An 8683-nucleotide genomic window follows, 5' to 3' on the forward strand; every position below is an offset into this window, starting at 1 on the left:
TATTTATATTTATAAAAAGAAGTTAAAAAAAGAAAAAAAATGGAAAATAACAAATAAACAAAGCTTTCCCCTTGCTCAGTACCCAAATGACCTCATAGCATGTGTGGTATAGGAAGTACTCAGAGAGAGTTCCACAATGCTTAAGGAATTGAAAATGCAACCTTTTTGTTGTTGTTTTGCTGCTGTTGTTCATCTGCTGTGTCAAGACACTTCTTGAGCACCTCTTCAAAATTTTCTTGGCCCACTAAGTGTAGGGAGTCAGCTCCAGCCACTGCTGTGGGACCAGTATCATGCTGGCACTAACATGGGCCTCACTGTACGTCTCACTCTTCTGCTCTGGGACTTGGGAATCCCCTTTGAGTAAACCAGAAGAGCAGGAGTGTTTATGCCCTTGAAGCCATTCTTGACCAATGGGACGCAGGAGCTGATGGATAAATGCTTCTTTTTTGTCCTACAGACACATATTTCCGAAATGAACTCTGTGAGGCTCCCCAAAATATCCCAGTGAGATGGAGCACTAATCCCCCCTAGCTGGGGTCATGGAGGGGCAACTTGGGAACAGGTTCTTGTACGGGTTTTCCCTCCTTCTCTGTTTCACTCCCCTGACCTGCATTTTTATTCCTTGTGACCATATTCCCAAATGAACTATCTGCAAAGAAGACTTTACACTGGGCTGCACTTTGGGGGTAACCCAGCTAGATATCTGCTTTGGTCATACTTTACTGTGTTCCCATGTATGTGGATTTACAGATTCTATTCTTCAATTTTGATGAAATTAACTTTCATATAAAGAAAAATGAACCTCTGAAGATTCCCACAGCAAAGCTGCTGTTTGAAGATAAACCATGAATGTAAGCACAAGATGACAGTAAGAAAATCACAAAGCTGATTCTTCTCTTACTCAAAGGATGAATTCCACACGAGCTACAGAGAAGAAATAAATTTTGTAGCCTTAACAATAAATTAAAATAAGTTTTAAATATTTTTATCTTTATTTTATTCTTTTAAAATTCCATTTAAAAAAATAAATTCCAGGTCAGGCATGGTGGCTCAAGCCTATAATCCCAGTGCTTTGGGAGGCTGAGGTGGGAGGATCACTTGAGCCCAAGAGTTTGAGACCAGCCTGGACAATGTGGCGAAGTCCTATCTCTGCAAAAAATACAAAAATTAGCCAGGCATGGCAGCTAGTGCCTATAGCCCCAGCTACTCGGGAGGCTGAGGTGGGGGAATCACCTGAACCCAGGAGTTCAAGGCTGCAGGGAGCTGTGATCGTGCCATTGCACTCCAGCCTGGGCAACAGGAACCCTATCTCAAAAAACCAACAAAAAGCAAAGAAAATAAATTCTATATATTCTTAAAGTTCACAATGAGTGGAGTAGTCCATATATAATTTCTAGATAAGTGAATATGCATATATGAGGAGCATGCACTCAACATTTTTTACTGATTGGAGATCACTGGTCCAAATAAATTCAAGGCTGATCCGAGTGCAATGGTGTTTACAACTAATCGATCACAACCAGTTACAGATATCTTTGTTCCTTCTCCATTCCCATTGCTCTGCTTGACTAGCCTTAAAACATATATAAAAAGTAAATAAAAATTTAAAAAAATTGTTTTAATTCAAACGATCTTACCTTTCCAGTTTCCTTATGAGCTTTGATTGGGTGTAACAGGAGGTGAGCAAAACTGAGTCGTTCATAAGTTTTGCTCAATAATCCACACTGATAAACAGAGCAGATTCATTGATAGACAAATAATTTCTTTTATTTTGCATATCTTTAAAAAAATGTTTTTTGTAGAGACAGTGAGCTGTGATCACACCACAGCACTCCAGCTTGGGTAACAGAGTGAGACTCTGTCTCAAAAAAACCTCAAAAATAAATAATAAATAAATATAAAAATATTTATCAGTGTACCTCTAACATTGCCTTTAGTAAATAAAGGGTAAAATCATAAAGCTTTTGGAGGCAAATATAGAAGAATATCTTCAGGACTCAAGAGTAAGCAAGAGTTTCTAAGGTTCAGAAGGCAAAATCACAAAAGAAACATTTGATAAATTGAAATTTCTTTAAACTAAAAACTTCTGCTCATCAAAAGCCAATTAAGAAAATGCACAGGTGGCCGGGTGCCGTGGCTTTCGCCTGTAATCCCAGCACTTTGGGAGGCCGAGGCAAGTGGATCACTTGAGGCCAGGAGTTCAAGAGCAGCCTAGCCAACATGGCGAAATCCTGTCTCTACAAAAAATACAAAAGTTAGCCAGGTGTGGTGGCACATGCCTGTGGTCCTAGCTACTGGTGAGGCTGAGGCACAAGAATCACTTGAACTCAGGAGGTGGAGGTTGCAGTGAGCCAAGATTGAGCCATTGTACTCTAGCCTGGGCAACAGAGAGAGACTCTGTTTCAAAAAAAAAAAAAAAAAGAAAAAGAAAAGAAAAGAAAATTCAGAGGCAAGCTACAGACTGGGAGAAAATATTTGCAAAACATACCCGTGACTAAGGACTTATATGTAGGATATATAAGTAATTCAATAATAAAAAGACAACTAATCCAATTTTTAAATGGCAGAAGTAACATTTCATAAAAGTTATAAAAATAGACAATAGGTCAGGCCTGGTGGCTCATGCCTGTAATCCCAGCACTATGGGAGGCCAATGTGGGCAGGTCACTTGAGGTCAGGAGTTCAACACCAGCCTGGCCAAGATGGTGAAACCCCATCTCTTCTAAAAATACAAAAAAAAAAAAAAAAAAAACCCAGCCAGGCATGGTGGTAGGTGCCTGTAGTCCCAGCTACTCGAGAGGCTAAGTTAGGAGAATTGCTTGAACCCAGAGGCAGAGGTTGCAGTAAGACGGGATGGTGCCACTGCACTTCAGCCTGGGTGACAGAGGGAGACTCCGTCTCAAAAAAAAAAAAAAGGCAATAAACACATAAAAACATTGAGTGATTTATTCATTCATTCTACAAACATTCACCGAGTGTTATACACCAGGAGCTGGGAGCAGTTTTCGTGTGGGAAGGGGAGGGTGCATGCTGTTGAGCTGGACTGCAGGAGCTGGGGCAAGAGTTAGGAAAAAGAGGAGGGGCACACTCTCATACCCACAGGTCCATTAAGTCTAATAGGGTCTTGGCTGGGTCTCTCTGAGAGTGTGGACCTGCGTCCCTCCCTCCCCTTTGGGAGGTGGCAAGGGATACAAAGCCCCTCATCTCTCAGCCTGCCTGAGCAGGGACTGGTATGTCTTCTAAAGGCAAAGTGACTTTGATCCTAACTTGCCGCCAGCACAACCAAGGAGGTGGCTGGACAGCTGGAGGATGAACAGAGAAGCCCATCCCCCACTGACCTGGAAATGGCTGCCTTCAAAGGCCAAGACCACCGGTCCCAGGAAGACATGCTGACTTTGCTGGAATGCATAAAGAATAACCTTCCAACCAATAGCAGTTACAAGTTCAAAACCACCTAATCACATATGGGGACAAAGTAGCATTTAAAGATTTCTGGAGACACGACAAGTTCAATGGGTAGAGATTTCTCTTTTCTTCTTCTTCTCCTTCTCCTTCTTCTTCTTTTTGGCTTTATTTTGTTTTCTAGACAGGATCTCATTCTATCACCCAGGCTGGAGTGGACTGATGTGATCATAGCTGACTGCAGCCTCAAACTCCTGGGCTCATGCAGTTTTCCTGCCTCAGTTTCTTGAGTAGCTAGGCCCACAGGTGTGAGTCATCACACCGGGCTAATTAAAAAAAATTTTTTTTTGTAGAGTTGGGTTCAGAAATGGGTGTTGGCCAGGCTGGTCTCAAACTCCCAGCCTTAAGCAATCCTCCCACCTTGGCTTTCCAAAGTACTGGGATTACAGGCATGAGCCACTGTGCCTGGCCTAAATGGGTGAAAATTTCTGACAAGGTGAGGAAGTTGTGCACTTTGACAGAATTGATCCTCAATGCCAGAAACATGTTAAAAATCCTTAAAAAGTTAAACACAAAAAACTCAAACAACACCCAGACTTCCCAAAGAAGTCCCTGATCCCTTATTTCCACTTCTTCGTGGAGAAGCAGGCCAAGTGTGCAAAACTCCACCCTGAGATAAGTAATCTGGACTTCACAAAGATTCTGTCCAAGAAATAAAAGGAGCTTCCTGTGAAGATGAAAATGAAATATATTCAGGACCTTCCAAGGGAGAAACAGAGTTTGAGTGAAACCTGGCTCATTTCAGGAAGGATCATCCCAACTTAATCAAGAATGCCAAGAAGCCAGACATCCCCAAGAAGCTCAACTGCCCCACCCAGCAGCTGTGGTACACCAATCAGAAGAAGGACTTTAGTGTATGTGTGTTTTTGGGGTTTTGTTTTGAGACGAGGTCTCATTCTGTCACCCAGGCTGGAGTATGGTGGTGCAATCCCGGCTCACTGTAGCCTCAACCTCCCAGGCTCAAGCAGTCCTCCCACCTCAGCCTCCCAAGTAGCTGGGACTACAGGCACACACCACCACACCCAGCTAATTTTTAAACATTTTGTGTAGAGACAGGATTTCACTATGTTGCTCAGGCTGGTCTTGAATCCTGGGCTCAAGCGATTGACCCACCTTGGCCCCCCAAAGTGCTGAGCTTACAGGCATGAGCCACTGTGCCCGGCCAAGAAGATGTATTTTAAAGTGTGGCCAGATGCCCTTACAAAGGAGGTGAAGGACTTTCTGGGGAAGTAGTGGTCTCAGCTCTCAGACAAAAAAAAAAAAGGGCTGAAATGGATTCATGAGGTTCCAGGAGCAGGGGAAGTAGTGCGAGGAGATCATGCAGAACTATATACAGGAGCGCCCTGAGCCGAACATCATTGAGGAGGGCCCCACCAAGTCCACCAGCTCAAGGACAAATTTGATGGGCAACCCACCAAGCCACCTTGGAACAGCTACTCACTGTACTGCACAGAGCTCGTGGCCAACATGAAGGATGTGCCCAGCACGGAGCGCATGATATGCCATGCGGCCAGCAGTGGAAGCTGCTCTCCTGGAAGGAGAAGGACGCCTATGTGCAACCAGAAAACAAAAGATTATGAGGTGGAACTGCTGCGTTTTTCTCAGGAGGCTGCCCCAGGAGGAGCAGCAGCAGGTCCTGTGGGAGGAGAGGGTGCTGAACATCAACAAGAAGCAAGCCACCTGCGCGGCCTCCAAGAAGCCTGTGGGGAAAAGAAAGAGAGATCAGATTGTTACTGTGTCTGTGTAGAAAGAATTAGACATAGGAGACTCCATTTTGTTCTGTACTAAGAAAAATTCTTCTGCCTTGAGATGCTGTTAATCTGTAACCCTACCCCCAACCCTGTGCTCCCTGAAACATGTGCTGTGTCAACTCAGGGTTAAATGGACTAAGGGCTGTGCAGGGTGTGCTTTGTTAAACAGATGCTTGAAGGCCGCATGCTTGTTAAGAGTCATCACCACTCCCTAATCGCAAGTACCCAGAGACACAAACACTGCGGAAGGCCACAGGGACCTCTGCCTAGAAAAGTCAGGTATTGTCCAAGGTTTCTCCCCATGTGAAAGTCTGAAATATGGCCTCGTAGGAAGGGAAAGACCTGATCGTCCCCTAGCCCGACACCTGTAAAGGGTCTGTGCTGAGGAGGATTAGTAAAAGAGGAAGGAACGCCTCTTTGCAGTTGAGATAAGAGGAAGGCTTCTGTCTCCTGCTCATCCTGGGCAATGGAATGTCTTGGTGTAAAGCCAATTGTATATTCCATCTACTGAGACAGGGGAAAACTGCCTTAGGGCTGGAGGTGGGACATGCGGGCAGCAATACTGCTCCTTAAGGCATTGAGATGTTTATGTATATGCACATCAAAAGCACAGCACTTTTTTCTTTACCTTGTTTATGATGCAGAGACATTTGTTTACATGTTTACCTTCTGACCTTCTCTCCACTATTATCCTGCCACACTGGATAATGATCAATAAATACTAAGAGAACTCAGATGCCAGTGCCGGCGTGGATCCTCCATATGCTGAACGCCGGTCCCCTGGGCCCCCTTTTTCTTTCTCTATACTTTGTCTCTCTGTCTCTTTCTTTTCCAAGTCTCTCATTCCACCTAACGAGAAACACACACAGGTGTGGAGGAGCAACCCATCCCTTCAGAAGCTAGCCCAGGAAGAGGGTAAGGAAGCTTCTGAGAAGCCCACGCGGCTTCTCGGTGGATGGAAATTGGCAGCCATCTCCCGGACTCAGAAGGAGCACTACAAAAGCTGGCCAATGAGCAGCCAAAGCATATAAGGTGCACCTGGACCCCTGGGTTAAGGATCTCTGTCCCCCAGTGGGCCATGCTCATTTGCCCCCAGCAAAAGTGGTGGCAGCTGCAGGAGGAGCAGCCTGGGTTCTTGGAGAGCCAGCTGGCCTGCATGCTGGCCAGAAGGTGGAGTGATTTGTCTGAGAAGGCCAAGTACAAGGCCCGAGAGCAAGCCAGGCAGGGAGTGCCAGGAACTTGGCAAGCCGCCCAAGTCACCCAAGAGAGCACAGGAGATCTGTCAACAGAACATCATCAGCAACTACCTGGCCTGCTTCAAGAATGACCGGGTGAAGGCCTCGAAAGCCATGGAGGTGACCTGGAATCACAAGGAGGAGAACCTGATGTGAATAGAGAAGGCAGCCAAAGACCGAAAGTGATGAGAGAGAGCTGAGTGAGATGTGGGCACTTCCAGCTGCTACAGATTCTTCCAAGATGATGAAATTCCAGGGAGGAAGCAAGAAGCTTTGTGAACTGGTACGAGAAATTCTTCCAGGAACTGCTGTGCAATGGGGAGCTGAAACACCTGCCACAGATGGAGTGCACGTGGATGGAAATTGGCAGCCATCTCCTGGAGTCAGAAGGAACACTACAAAAAGCTGGCCAATGAGCAGCAAAAGTGTACAAGGTGCACCTGGACACCTGGGTTAAGGGTCTCTGTCCCCAGGACCGCAGAGCCTAGAAAGAGTATATCTCTGATAAATAGAGCATGACCAAGCTGCGGACTCGAACTCCTCTGAGTCCAGACAAACAATCCTGCAGTCCAAGTCAGAGTCCTAGGAGGAGGATAAAGAGAACGAGGGCCATGAGGACAAGGATGGAGAAAAAGTGTGAAACCTGGCCATTTCAGGAAGGATCATTCCAACTTAAGAATGTCAAGAAGTCAGACATCCCCAAGAAGCCCACCCCTCACCCCAACCAGCAGCTGTGGTACACTCATGAGAAGGTATTTTGTGTACATGTGTTTTTGATTTTGTTTTGAGACAGGGTTTCTCTCTGTCGCCCAGGCTGGAGTGCAGTGGTGCAATCATGGCTCTCTGCAGCCTCAACTCCCAGGCTCAAGTGATCCTCCCACCTCAGCCTCCCAAGTAGCTGGGACTACAGGCACATGCCACCACGCCTCTGAGTCCAGCAGCAAGGAAGGGGATGAGAATGAGGAGTATGATGAGGATGAAGATGAGTCCATGGGCAGCAACTCCAGCTCCTCCTCTTCAGGGGACTCCTCAGACCCTGAATCCAGCTGAGGCTCAGCCCCACCCTGGGGCAGCCAGGGAGAGCCCAGGAGCTCTCCTCCCCAGCTGGCCACCTTTGTTTCTCCCCCATGTCTATTCCCTTCCCACTGGCCTCCCCGACTTTCTTTCTTTCTTTTTTAAACAAAATGGGGATGGAGGCTGGAGGAGTCCAGGCCAGCACTCTGCAACCTCAGAGACATTAGCCCTGGGGGGTCCTCCAGGGAGTGCAACCATCAGACTGAGCCAGCCCCAGACCAGCTGGGCCCACCCCACCCACTTCTGCACTTGCGGTTCCAGCATGGACAATGGATGGGGGAGTGGGGTTGGGGGTGGGGCTGTCACAAAGAGTTCAGTGAGCCCTTCCACAACTGCAGCCCAATGCAAGATGGGGTGGAAGCTTGGGGAGGACCCCTTTCTTCCCCAAGGGGCCTGCCACTGAGACCCCTGAATTAGAACTGGAAGCAGGGAACATGTGGGGAGAGGAGGGAGGTGTCTTTGACAAAATAGGCACCGTCCTGATGACCCTCTCCCCTACTCCCTCCAGAACCACTCATGGGGGAGGGGACAGAAGTTTTTTTTATATAGGTGTATGTATATATTTTGTAAGCTCTGAGTTGTCAATGAGACATTTTCTACCAAGTATATATATATATACACACATACACACACACATATATACACATATACATATATATACATACATACATACATATATATATATACACACACACACATACACACACACCAGGTGAATAAGGCAACAACTGTGCTCCTAAGGGCCTCATTGTTTGGTGGGGAGTCAATTAAACAGACTCCTGAAGCACAGTAATGAGCGCTATTATAGAGATAAACTGCTATATAGCTTTTCATCTACACATACATGCACATACATCTATACTCACATATGCATGTACACATACTATTTTTTTCTTTTTTAAAATTTTATTTATTTATTTTTGAGACACAGTCTCGCTCTGTTGTCCAGGCTGGAGTGCAGTGGCAAAGTCTCGGCTTTCTGCAACCTCCACCTCCTGAGTTCAAGTGATTCTCCTGCCCCAGCCTCCTGACTAGCTGGGATTACAGGCACACGTCACCATGCCTGGCTAATTTTTGTATTTTTAGTACAGACGGGGTTTCACCATGTTGGTCAGGCTGGTCTTGAACTCCTGACCTCATGATCCGCCTGCCTTGGCCTCC

General features: G+C 46.2%; 1 pseudogene; it reads left to right on the top strand.

Moving 5' to 3' along the window:
* The first annotated feature begins 304 nt into the window (after positions 1–304).
* On the top strand, positions 305–7498 carry LOC100603195 (annotated as a pseudogene).
* The last annotated feature ends 1185 nt before the right edge of the window (positions 7499–8683 follow it).

This window comes from Nomascus leucogenys, unplaced genomic scaffold (genome assembly GCF_006542625.1).
Source record: "Nomascus leucogenys isolate Asia unplaced genomic scaffold, Asia_NLE_v1 001404F_38352_qpd_obj, whole genome shotgun sequence".
In the NCBI taxonomy this organism is placed as follows: Eukaryota; Metazoa; Chordata; class Mammalia; order Primates; family Hylobatidae; genus Nomascus; species Nomascus leucogenys.